Source organism: Budorcas taxicolor, chromosome 7 (assembly GCF_023091745.1).
Source record: "Budorcas taxicolor isolate Tak-1 chromosome 7, Takin1.1, whole genome shotgun sequence".
Lineage (NCBI taxonomy): Eukaryota > Metazoa > Chordata > Mammalia > Artiodactyla > Bovidae > Budorcas > Budorcas taxicolor.
Window position 1 is genome coordinate 28,326,974 of NC_068916.1, and position 14,398 is coordinate 28,341,371.

The following is a 14,398-nucleotide window of genomic DNA, read 5'->3' on the forward strand; positions in this document are numbered from 1 at the left end:
CGCTCAGTCGTGTCCGACTCTTTGCTACCCCATGAATCACAGCACGCCAGGCTTCCCTGTCCATCACCAACTCCCGGAGTTCACTCAAACTCACATCCATCGAGTCGGTGGTGGCATCCAGCCATCTCATCCCCTGTCGTCCCCTTCTCCTCCTGCCCCCAATCCCTCCCAGCATCAGAGTCTTTTCCAGTGAGTCAACTCTTCACATGAAGTGGCCAAAGTACTGGAGTTTTGGCTTTAGCATTATTATTAGGAAATTAGATATTTCAGTATTGGACAGCCTATGTCTAACTCAATGGCAAATTGGTCAAATTACTTTTTTTATTGAAGATCATGAGTAGATCTTTCTTTATTGATAGATCCATTTTTTAAACTGTAATTCTCCTGGACCTTTCTGACATCATTAGAACTGATTACCACACTCATCTTAAATTCCATTCTCTGTTGTCTTCTCTTGGAATACCCTATTGAGAGGGGACATAGTAAAGGTTGTTTGTGTCAATGACACTCCCTCAAAATGTCATACTCTCAGTAGCAATGATAAAATGTGTACGTGTTAATCACTCAGTTGTGTCCAATTCTTTGCGATTTCATGGACTGTAGCCAGCCAGGCTCCTCTAGTCATGGGATTCTCCAGGCCAGAATACTGGAGTGGGTTGCCATTCCCTTCTCCAGGAGATTTTCCTGATCCAGGGATCGAACCCAGGTCTCCTATGGTTCTTTCACTGGTGGGCAGATTCTTTATGGTCTGAGCCACCAGGGAAGTCCAATAATAAAATAATGACAATTAAAATATTGACAAAATATTACAGCTGTGAAGAATTAAATATCTTCTGGGAACTGACTCCACTTAAAGTTTTGAAACTGTTTTTTCAATATCTAGCAAATGATGTTCACCACATAAGCTGACCTAATCATTGATATTTTCTTAACTCTGTGCAGTGACAGATGGTTACTAGACTTATTATGGTGATCAATTCATCAGGTATATAAATGTCAAATCATTATGTTGTATACCTGAAACTAATATGGGTCAACTATATTTTAATTTAAAAGGAAAAAGAAAGTACTTCTATGCACATACTTTAACTTGTCTCTGGTGTACACATTTGTGCTTTTCTGTTGGATGTATACCTGGGAGTAGAAATCCTTGATCTTAGATTATCAACATGTTCAAGTTCAGTAGATACTACTAGACAAATTTCCAAAGTGGACATACCAACAATGTATGGATGCTCCAATTTCTCCCACTCCTCCAATAATGGAAATGTAAACTAAAACCACTGTAGGATGTTAAGGTAATATAAAATTAAATTATAGTAGCACATATCCAGGATGAAATTGAGTATATTAATTAAATTTTTTCAAATCTAGGATTTTCACTTAATTTATTTTATCTAGATACCTTTTCTCAGCAGAAAGTCTCCCTCTTGTCTATTTTGCGAGCATTTTAGTCACAGTTGTATTAAAATCTATGTTAGATAACTCCATTTTCTATATCATCATGACTCTTTCTGTTGTCTGCATTTCCTCATAGTCCCATCACTTGGTATGCCTTATATATTTTGATTGAAGGGTGATTTTTTTTAAAGAAACATTGAGCAGCTTTGAAAATGTGGCCTTCTTCCAAGATTGAATTTTATTTAGGTTCTTGCAGGATGTTAGAGCAAGATGAGGCCAACCTTATCCAATCTCACTCTGAATTTATTTGGGACTGAATTTTCACCTTTTTAAGGCTTGATCTATCTTGTTCATTTGTCTCAACAGAAGGTTGGGCTGTTTACTATGGTCTTTTGACTTTGGTAGGCACCTAGCTGCAAATTTTATCTTCCAGCACAGTAACTATACTTAGGTTTTCAGCCTTTTAGCAACTGTTTCCTGCTTGGTTCCCCAGACTCTTAGTCTGTTTGGTTTATGAATGACAAATGCTTCCGGGGAAGGGAGCACATACTGCCAGGATTCCTTCTCTGTGCTTCCCTTCTCTTCAAAACATTATTCCCTCAAACCTGAGCTGCTTTGCTATCCCTGAATATCAAAATTTTTCTCTCCAGGTCCATCAGACTCTTGAAGGCTTATTCAGCTTTCATACCCCTTATTCAACTCTTTCTGCCTGATTTATTAGTGTGTCAGGCAACGCTGCTCATGAATTAGCAAATGGTTTGAGGCAAAAAGCAGTATGAAATGTCATGTTTAGCTCAATGAATTTCTCTTCTCCCAGAGATGTTGACCCATTAGACATTGGCAGTTTTAATAGCTCAATAGCATTTCAAAGAGATTGCTCTCATATTCTGCTCAGTTTTTGCAATTGTTTTTATTATGAAGATTGGTGTGCTTCAAGTTAATTCACTATAACTAGAAGAAGCAGAGTAATTCTTCTCTTTAATTATCTCTTCTAGTGCATGCTGACTTTTTTTTTTTTTTTTTTTTTTTTTTTTTGCTTTTTCTCAGTTTAGGCTGAAAATGGCCTCTCTGGAGCCTCGTGACTTGCAAGTTCAATACTCAACAGACGTTGACAAAACTTTTATGTGTCAGTTTCAAATTTTCAAGATGAAATATAGTTGGTTGAGTGTTAGAACTGATACTGGATGGAGGCGGGGAAGGAAATTGTGTGTGGGAGTATCATCTGGCCTATTATTTAAGTCACAGGGACTCTGAGAAAAAAATTCTCTAAGAAGTAATGGGATTTGAAGAAGGGAAAAGTGAGAGCAATAGTACTCAAAAAGAAACAGAATCAAATGGAGAAGAAACGCAGGCAGATATAACAAATGTATGACTTGAAGTCTCAAGTTGAAATCTCCAAGACTCTATTTCCTGACAGGTTTTATGATTGATTTATTTTTTAAAGTGGGGAGCTTCCACGGGGTCTTTCCAAACTACAAGAGTCAAAAAAAAAAAAAAAAGAATGATGTACTTTATCTAGTTTTTTGTTATATTTCTGTGACACATTCAAAACATCCTGACTACAACAACAACAACAACAACAAAAACAATCTCTAGGTTGATAAAATTATCTGACCAAAATACAGGTTACAAAACAGGTAGACGGTTTTTAACTCTCTCACACTTGTATTATCTGGTTCTGTTGATCTTCTTTGGTAGGTCCTTGATATTAGCGCACAGCTATGCAGTGTGCTAATTTGTAGTATTTTTATTTTCTTTGCATTTCCTACTGGGGCTTCCCTGGTGGCTCAGATGGTAAGGAAACTGCTTGCAATGTGGGAGACCTGGGTTTGATCCCTTGGCGGCTTAACATTCATCTTGAGAAACAAGACTCTACAAGGTGGCCTTCTCATATTTTTTGAAAACTGTTGGAGCTTTGCCATGTCCACATCATTATGCCTGTGCAGTCTGTTAGTTTGTAACATGTGCCTTCTGTGCCTTAGTTCTCCAGCATGTATCCTTCATTCATGTAGAAATAGGTGAGGCCTTTCAAAAGCTGCTCAGCTGAAAGAATATCATTTTATGTGGCTCGGTTTTGGAAACAGAATCCTTCATTGAAAACGGAAGATCTATATAACCCCATGACTGACCAATCACTAGGATATTTTCGAAATGATAGAGTATAATTTACTGAGGCTAGTTTGTAAAAGCCATGTAGTGTTTATCTGGTTCTCTTTCCTCACTTGCTCTGCCAACACATGAGAACTCTCTCAAGAATCCCTGTGAAGAAGGATAGATGTTCTTCTACTAATAATCAATAAGAGGAGCTTCTCTGGTGGTTCAGTGGTGAAGAATCTTCTTGACAGTGCAGGAAACCTGGGTTTGATCCCTGATCCAGGGGGATCCCACATGCCGCAGAATGACAAAGCCTGTGTACCACAACTATTGACCCTGAACTCTAAAGCCAGGGTCAACTACTGAGCCCACATGCCACAGCTACTGAAGGCCATGTGACCTAGAACCTATGCTCCCAAAGAAGAGAAGCCACCAAAAAAAAAAAGCCTGCACACCACAACTAAAGAGAGGCCTCCACTTTCTGAATGTAGACAAAAGCCCACACAGCAACAAAGACCCAGCACAGCCAGAAATAAATAAATAAAAGGTATTTTAAAAGGTAATGATCAACGAGAAACTGAGGTTTGCTCCCAGTAGCTCCACTAGAGGGTCTTCCAGGCGCAGTCAAGCCTTAGAAGTAAAGTCAGTGTAACCCCAGTGAGTCACACCACCATTAGAGTTCTCAGACCATAATCACCTAGGGAAGTCACCTCAAATTTCTGATCAGCAGACACTGATATAACAAATGCTTACTGTTAAGTCACTCTCTTGGGGGTTGATTTGTTATTTGGCAATAGATTACTAATATGGCTCCAGGAAGACCAGGGCCAGTGCAGTTGAAATATTGTGAGTAACGCATAGATGATAGATTAATTTAGAGGGAGGTTTGGAAGTAGCTGATACATGGAACTTCAGACTATGACAAGGAAACTTCAGTTGAACATCATTAGAGTTTTAAGTTTAGCATTAACATACTGAGGAGAAAGAGAAATAAACCAAATTTAATTGTTCATTCGTTTAGCAAATATTTGTTAAATGCACGCTTATGGCAGATATTGAGCTAGGTACCTGTGAGACAATGATGAACAAGATATATAAAATGCCTCCTTTATAGAATTTTGATTTCACTCTTCATGGCAATAGCAAACTAAAAGCAAAATGGATACATTTAGATTGTTACAGATTGTGAAGTGTGAGTGGTAGTAGAAGGATTCATGTGATAGTGTTGCTGGAAGGGGGACCCCTTCCAGGGCCTGAAGGTGGTCTCTTGTGTAACACTCAGAAATGAGTTGTCTGAGGAGACACATGTGCTGACAACACAAGAGATTTTATTGGGAAGGGGCACCTGGGCAGAGAGCAGTAGGGTAAGGGAAACCAGGAGGACTGCTCTGCCACATGGCTCACAGGCCCGGGTTTTGTGGTGATAGGATTAGTTTCTGGTTGTCTTTAGCCAAGCATTCTGACTCAGAGTCCTTCCTGGTGGTGCACGCTTTGTTCAGCCAAGATGGATGCCAGCAAGAAGGATTCTGGGAGGTGGTTGGACAAGTGGTGTTACTTTTTGACCTTTCCTGAACTCACCCAGTTGGTGGTGGCTTATTAGTTCCATGTTCCTTACCAGGACCTCCTGTCCTAAAACCTCATGCAAATGGTTACCATGGTACCTGGCCAGGGTAGGTGGTTTCGGTCTGCCTGCTTCCCCTAATGATCAGACAGGGTTGAATGAAAGAAACTGCCCTGGTGTCAGGGAAGACAGCGTGAAGGTGATAAAGTTCAAGTCCATACCTTTAGGAAAAAACACAGTAGGCATGGAAAAGTAGATGATAATTTTCTTCAGACACGTTGAAAATGTCTTCAGGTGGGAAAGCATATGAAAGAACGGAAAAGAAGCTAGTATTGTCAGAGCTGTTCAGGCAGGGAGGGGTAAGATGAAATAAGTTTGCAGAAAGAGGCAGGAGCTTCCCTGGTGTCTCAGACAGTAAAGAATCTCCCTGCAATGCGGGAAACCAGGGTTCTATCCCTCGGTTGGAAAGATCCCCTGGAGGAGGGCATGGCAATCCACTCCAGTATCCTTGCCTGGAGAATCCCCATGGACAGAGGAACTTGATAGGCTATATGTAGTCCACGTGGTTGCAAAGAGTTAGACACGACTAGGCACACACACACATTGGATCATATGTCTCATGAACCATAGAATGGCATTTGGACAATATTCTAAATGCAGGGAATAACCACTGGAAGTTTCTGAACAGATGAGTATTAAGATCTGATTTATATTTTAAGATTTATTTGATGCTATAATTTTTAAAATATTTTATAGAAAATATAAATAATTTATAAGATACATAAAGTGTTCAAATTTGCATTTTGAAAGGCGGCAGGAAAAAAAAAAAAAAACAGGAAGACTCTTTAGTGGCTTTTGTATCACATCTGGCTGGAGAAAATCTGTCCTGAATTAGTCCAGTGGCAGTCTATGTGAAGAGAAGTAGATGGATCCACATGGATTCAGGATGTAGTCTGGAACGAGCTGCTGGAACTGCTGCTTGATTAGGATAGGACAATGGTTTAGTGAATGCCACGGGATCTCTTTGTCTTTACAATTTAATCACATGATTGTTTTCCTGTCTAAGGAATTACATGCAAGTATTTTAAACACTTTTAAAACTGAAAGCAAATGTAAATTATGTTTTCAATTACTAAAAAAAGTATAATATCTCTTGAAATCACTAACAAAATCAGGAACTACTCAATTAGTAGGCAGTGCTAGTTCTTTGACCTTGCCTAAGGTATATAAGAAAACAAGGAGAAAGTATGTATGATAATATGTAATAATAAACTCTGCAGATAGAAAATACCAGAAAGGTCTGATGGGACAAATATAATAAGAATGATTTTCTGATGTGGACCTCTCTTTATTTAGAAATTAAATGTTAAACTCCTATGTATGCACATGTGCATTTATTTATTGTGTATGTAGATACTTTATATGCCTTATAGGTGCTTATATTTTTACTATGATCAGAATATCTCATTGCTTTCCTGTCCACCTCTCATACTATTTTAATGTTGTATTTTATATTATCCTCAGTATGTTATTTACACTTCAACTCCCTCCTCCCATTATTTTAAGGGAAAAAAAAGAGTAGGGGTAGTTTTTATTATATTTCTTAATCCATGACAATATTTCCTCCAAGAATAATATCTATGTTGTCAATCAAATTACCTAGAGACTGCTGATAAATATTTGGAATATTAGATATCATGCTTCTTTGTACGCATTTGTTTAAGATCAACTACTCTTTTTTGACAGTTGTTTGAGTTGATTTCCATGACTCTGCCATGTGTTTGCACTAGAAATTTCTTATCTTTTTAGTGAAAGGCATTGCATATTAAGCCATATTGCATTTAAGGAAGCATCTGATAGTTGCTCAGTCATGCCTGACTCTTTGCAACCCCATGGACTGTAGCCTGCCAGGCTCCTCTATCCATGGAATTCTCCAGGCAAGATTACTGGAGTGGTTTGCCATTTCCTTCTCCAGAGGATCTTCCCAACCCAGGGTCCCTGCATTGCTGGAGAGTCTTTACCACTTGAGCCACCAGGGAAGCCTACTATTAAGAGACATTTCTAAGTATAAGGAAGCATAGATACTGCAAACGTGTGTGCTCAGTTAAAAGTTAGTTGCCCTGTGATAAGACTTTTCTCCCAAGGCCATTCTTTACAGATTTTGTAAGGCAAAAACATGAGAGAAAATCTCTACTTAGAAATCTGAAAGCAACCTGAACCTTGTAGTGAAGATGACAGCCACCCTATCCTCATTTCCAATAAAAATTCATTCTGTGAATGTGGTTTTTCCCCACTAAAGTGGCATTACTTTCACTGATTACATGATTTCTTTCTTTTACTTTTTATTCCCCTCCTATTCTTGTTCACCCGTACACTTCATGTTGCTATCTGTAACCCACAGACTGTCTTTTCATGAACTCAGTTACCATCTCCACACTCGTCCTAATCTCATTTTACTCTATCCTGTTTTTTTTCTTCCTGATTGTCATAGCTACAATCCAGTATGTGTATATACATTCTTATATGTGTCCATGTACAAAGGTATACATGTGTAAGAATTTGTATATACCAGTGAGGCTATAAACAGACTGATTTCTCACCCTTCCTTCTATCCCCTTACCTAATCATTGCTGTCCTCATTGTCTTTTGTTAACTTCTCCTGGAGTGAGGCCATGCACCCAGCTTTAATACTCTTGTTTCTGAATAATAGGTTTTTAAGGATGAGAACTCTACAGTCAGAAACATGAAGCTTCAAGCCCTGGAGATTGTCATCACCACCTGGGAATAGCAGAAGTTACTAGAGATGGATGAGAGGAGCAGACTTTCCAGCAGCTCTCAGAGGAAATTGCTGAAGCTCAAAATCACACTTGGGGCTGAAATATACTCTCCGTAGACAAGAGCTGTTTGATTGGAGTTTCTTTTTTCTTTATGATAAATGCACATTCAAGAGTATGTGATATATCATATGTGGGTGTATGTTTGTGTGTCATACTTATATTTATATATATAGAAATTTAAAGAAAAATAATAAATTTATTAGCTATGGAACCACAATCCAGTTTAAGAAATAGAATACTGTCTGCTTCTTAAAAAATCCTTTTGTGCTCTATCTCAACATAACCTGCCTTCCCCTCTAGGGTAGCCAATAGCCTAAATTTTATATTTATCATCTGCTTACTTTTCTGCAAAATTTTATTACCTATAAATTTGCAAATGCTCTAAAGGGAAAAGCATTGCAAAATGTCACGTTGACCTAAGGAGTTTCCTTCTCTTTGGGGTATTTACCCTGAAAGCCTTTTTGTTTGGTTGGTTTTTATGTGACTCTTTTAGTAGTCTTGATAGGGAAGTTGGCTTAATAGGAGCTCTTCTATCAGTTCTAGATAAGGAATTACTTCCACATTTAACTAATAGTATGAAAAGTGTAGTGTGACATGAAGACACCTGAATCGAGGCTTCTTGTTTGAGAGAACATGGTAAAATATTTAGAGGTTTTTTGGGGAGGAAGGAGAAAGAGCATTTTAGGCAGATGGCATCAGTCCAAGTGGTGGGTATGTGGAATGACTGGATATCACTGGGGCTTAACAGAGAGTCTCATTTTCCTGCCCACCCCCACCGCCGTCCCCTCTTTCTTTAGAGTGCTGAGGCTTGCCAGCTCCAAGTCATCCTGAAAGTTTGAGTAATATCTCTTTCTTTATGAGATGGAGAATCAAATCTGCATTTTAAAAGGCCAAGATAAATAGCATATCAGTATGAGTTTCACTACTAGACTCTATTTTTAAAACTCCTCCCTTGCTAACTTTCTCTAATGGCCTTTCAGTGTTGTGTGGTTTGCTTCTAGAACAGTTGTCATAGCTACATGCCTGAACTCACTCTACTAGGGTCTTGCTAGCTTACTAAGGATCTACTGTTTACCCATCACTTTTGCCTCAAGGAGCTCATCACCTAGTTATGGGCCGAAGACCTAAATATACAGAAAGTCATTTCATTTTAACCATGGCTTGCTCGTTATGTCTGGGATGGCATGAATCCCTATGGTTCAGTTCAGTTCAGTAGCTCAGTTGTGTCTGATCCTTTGCGAACTCATGAATCACAGCACACCAGGCTTCCCTGTCCATCACCAACTCCCGGAGTTCACTCAAACTCACGTCCATCGAGTCAGTGATGCCATCCAGCCATCTCATCCTCAGTCGCCCCCTTCTCCTCCTGCCCCCAATCCCTCCCAGCATCAGAGTCTTTTCCAATGAGTCAACTCTTCGCATGAGGTGGCCAAAGTACTGGAGTTTCAGCTTTAGCATCATTCCTTCCAAAGAAATCCCAGGGCTGATCTCCTTCAGAATGGACTGGTTGGATCTCCTTGCAGTCCAAGGGACTCTCAAGAGTCTTCTCCAACACCACAGTTCAAAAGCATCAATTCTTCTGTACTCAGCTTTATTCACAGTCCAGCTCTCACATCCATACATGACTACTGGAAAAACCATAGCCTTGATTAGATGGACCTTTGTTGGCAAAGTAATGTCTCTGCTTTTCAAAATGCTATCTAGGTTGGTCATAACTTTCCTTCCAAGGAGTAAGCGTCTTTTAATCATGGCTGCAATCACCATCTGTAGTGATTTTGGAGCCCTCCAAAAATAAAGTCTGACACCATTTCCACTGTTTCCCCATCTATTTCCCATGAAGTGATGGGACCAGATGCCATGATCTTCGTTTTCTGAATGTTGAGCTTTAAGCCAACTTTTTCACTCTCCACTTTCACTTTCATCAAGAGGCTTTTTAGTTCCTCTCCACTTTCTGCCATAAGGGTGGTGTTATCTGCATATCCGAGGTTATTTGATATTTCTCCCGGCAATCTTAATTCCAGCTTGTCCTTCTTCCAGCCCAGCATTTCTCATGATGTACTCTGTGTGTAAGTTAAATAAGCAGAGTGACAATATACAGCTTTGATGTACTCCTTTTCCTATTTGGAACCAGTCTGTTGTTCCATGTCCAGTTCTAACTGTTGCTTCCCGACCTGCATACAGGTTTCTCAAGAGGCAGGTCAGGTAGTCTGGTATTCCCTTTTAGAATTCTCTTTTAGAATTTTCCACAGTTTATTATGATCCACACAGTCAAAAGCTTTGGCATAGTCAATAAAGCAGAAGTAGATGTTTTTCTGGAAGTCTCTTGCTTTTTCGATGATCCAATGGATGTTGGCAATTTGACCTCTGGCTCCTCTGCCTTTTCTAAAATCAGCTTGAACATCTGGAAGTTCACAAGATGGATAAATGTGTACATTTATACCAGGAAATGTGTGTAAAAAATATCTGGATGTAATAACAAAAAACTAGAAACAGTAGAAATTTCTCTCAATGGAGAATGAGTAAACTATGATACAAACATTCTGAGGAATGTTAAAAAAAAAAAGGCAATTTTAATCCGTCTCTTTGAATATATCTACATGGGTACATGGCAGAGACATAATGTTGACTGAGAAATAAGTATTGTTCCATTTTATATAACATATATACAGACATGTATACTAATATTAATGATAGCTAGTTTTTATATAAAGTGTAACATGGGCCTTTAAAAACACTTATATGCGTTTTATCCTCATAGTATCCATATGCATTAGACTCTATCATCTTACCCATTTTTTCAGATGATGAAACCAAGAAGTTTAATAACTTGCCCAAAGTAACACAGAAAAGTGTGTTGAACTGACTCCAGAATCTGTGCTCTTCAAGGCCATGCTGTGTTGCCTCATGAAAGCCTGACACTCTTCATTGGCAGAATAGTCACCAACTTCATAATAATTGTTACCTCTCAGGGTGAGGAAGGAGAATGGGATACATGGTAAGACTTTTATTCTATGAACAGCATGTTATTTTCTTTACAAAGAAAGATGAAAGGAGACCTATAGGAAATTTGACACGATATTAAAATTTGTTTTATCTCAAGTTTCTCATATTAATGTTTCCCCACTTTTCCAGTTAGTTAAAACATGCAATTAATTGATTTTTTTTTTAAGATGAGTTAGAAAGGGACTTCATATCTTCTTAGAAAAGTAACTATGAGAGCAAAACCTATCTTGGTAGAGTGTTACTGCCATAATTAGCACAATACTTAGAGCACTTGAATGTTTACAGAGCATTATTACCTCATACATAGTCCTGGGTAGTGAGTAAGAAAAGTGTTTAATAATTGTACACAAAAGCAAACTGATGCTGAGAGAGGGTAAGTAACCTGCTAAATCCATGCAGTGATTGGTTGTTGATAAGCCATTTTTTGTTGCCTAATCACATGAAGATAACATAACAACAGCACTTCTCTCATTAAGAATAGTCTAGAAACACATTGCTGCTACTTCTAAGTCACTTCAGTCATGTCCGACTCTGTGCGACCCCATGGACTGCAGCCTACCAGGTTCCTCTGTCCATGGGATTTTCCAGGCAAGAGTACTGGAGTGGGGTGCCATTGCCTTAGGCATGGGAAAATGCTTAGAAGAAAGAAATCCAGTCAACAAGACCCTAACTCAGTCATTCCTTTTATGGCAATAAACTATGATTCCTGTCTCTTATTTATCAGAAATCGTGAATTAAAGTTTAAGAGAGAGCTCTGGGATCTTTCCTTTCCCATCTACCCACCATGACTACCACCATAACATAATTGAGAGGAGGGATAGATGAGGCAATCTAGTCTTTGTGCTTTCTTCTAGACCTGTGCTGTTCACATGTGGCTATTGAGCACTTAAAATGTGGTAGTATGACTGAGAAATTCTACCTAATTTAATTATAAATTCTACCTAATTTAAATTTTAAAACTGAAGCAGTATAAACTATATTTTTCATAAAATGCTACTTTATTATTTTTAAGACATGTCACTTTAACATTTTTTTTCTATGAGATACTATTGTTGCATTTTCATGTCCATGTCAGACTTACTTTATATATAAACATATCAGATTTAATCAGATCTAGTCAGTGTAACTGGGTCAATTCAATTTGAGTGACTTTTTTTAATGCTCAGATGTAACAATGTAATGTGTTCCCTATTTAAATATTTTATGCAAGCAGCACAAGTTACAGTGATACCTACAATGTACAATTCATTTATTTCAGTATTAATATGAAAGTTTAATCTACCTACTGTATTACCATTTTGTAAATTTCACTTCATAGTAATTACTTCATAGAACTGTTTGTACCTCTTTGATTATATCCTATATCTTAAATATTAAGTTTTTAGAATACTGTCATCCCCCTCAAAAAATAGTTTAGTATAAAAAGCATTTTAGGGGTTTATCAAAGTGAGAAAACAAAAAAGATGCAATCTCAAGACCTAGCAGGTTCAAGGCCTGCTTCTTGAACAGCTTTGGATGGTAGTAGAGTTACTTGGACATAATAGGGCCAGAAATTCCCTAATTACATTCTAGGAACATAGGAGACCAAGTAGCTTTGCATATCATAAAAGTAGAAACTGGAAGTTTGGGAGTGACTCAGTATGACTTCAGAAAGGTGGGAAGAATCCATGACCTTGAATCATTGTGGGAGGAAATAGCTGCCCCGCTCTGTCCTAGTGAAGCTGGGGGATAGGCCTTGTTCCCCGCCTCTTAGCTTAGACTTAATGAAATTTATATGGCTGTACACCACTTCCCTGTCTTTCACCCATACTCTACTGCAGTAAGAAGCCCAGAATTTCCAGATAGGCTCCTGTGTGCCTGTTTGTCTCCCCCTAAATGAAAGCGATGCATGCTCAGTGGCTCTAATCATAGTCTTATCTCAACACTCTTCTGACTCAACACTAGAAAGGATGCATACAGCTCTGTGTGAGTGTGAATATGTACATATAATAACTGTGGCTATCTACTGGACACTATGTACCCAGGGTGGGAGTGGTGGTAAGGCAATTCCTCTTCTCTGCTTTTCTTCCCTAAAGTTAGGCCTAAACAAACAAGGAACAGAGGAAAGGTTTTGGCAAGATGAGAAGGGAAGAAGGACATACTCTTTACAGGCTTGGATTATATCTTCAAGTAGTATGCATGTCATTCTTCAGCTTCAGCCATCAGTCCTTCCAATGAATATTCAGGGTTAATTTCCTTTAGGATTGACTGGTTTGATCTCCTTGCAGTCCAAGAGTCCAAAACTCTCAAGAATCTTCTTCAACACCACAATTTAAAAGCATCAGTTCTTCAGCACTCAGCCTTCTTTATGTTCTAATTCATATCTATACATGACTACTGGAAAAACCATAGCTTTGACTAGATGGACCTTTGAGAGCAAAGTGATGTTTCTGCTTTTTAATAACTGTCTAGTTTGTTATAGCTTTTCCCCCAAGTAGAAAGCACCTTTTAATTTCATGTCTATAGTCACTGTTGGCAGTGATTTTGAAGTGCTGGAAAATAAAATCTGTCACTGATTCCATTTTTTGCTCTTATGTTTGCCATGAAATGATGGGACTAGATGCCATGATCTTAGTTTTTTGAATGTTGAGTTTCAAGCCAGATTTTTCACTCTTCTATTTCAAGAAGCTCTTTAGTTCCTCTTCACTTTTTGCCATTAGAATGGTATACCGGCATATCTGAGGTTGTTGATATTTCTCCTAGCAATCTTGATTCCAGTTTGTGAGTCATTCTCTTTTGTGTTTCTCATTATGTACTCTGCATATAAATTAAATAAACAGGATGACAATACACAGCCTTGTCATACTGCTTTCCCAATTTGGAACCAGTCAGTTAATCCATGTTCAGTTCTAACTGTTGCTTCTTGACCCACACACAAGTTTCTGAGGAGATAGGTAAAGGTTGTCTGGTATTCCAATCTCTTTAAGAATTTTTCACAATTTGTTGTGATCCACATAGTTATAGGCGTTAGCATAGTCAGTGAAGCAAATTAGGTGATTTTGTGGAACTCCCTTGCTTTTTCCATGATCCAACAAGTGCTGGCAATTTGATCTCTGGTTCCTCCATCTCTTTGAAACCAAGACTGATTGTGATGCCTTGGAGATGGAAATGACCACCCACCCCAGTATTCCTCTTGCCTGGAGAATTCTGTGGACAGGGGAGCCTCATCGGCTATAACGCATGGGGTCGCAAAGAGCCGGACATGACCGAGCAACTAACACTGCACTGCTTGATTGTGAGGTGCAGATTTTGTCCTTGATGCAAACAGTTTAACCATCAGAATAGGGAACCACATTGTCATTTTCATTGACTTGGCAGAGCCTTGGATATCTTCTTCCAGGGACACCTACAATTATGCCCCAGGGGAAGTCCTAAACCCTGTGCCAAAGATTCAAGCCCGTTGAAGCCTAAGTAGCAAAAGTCACCCATGAGTCCTCATCTGGAATAATTCCATGGCATCCGG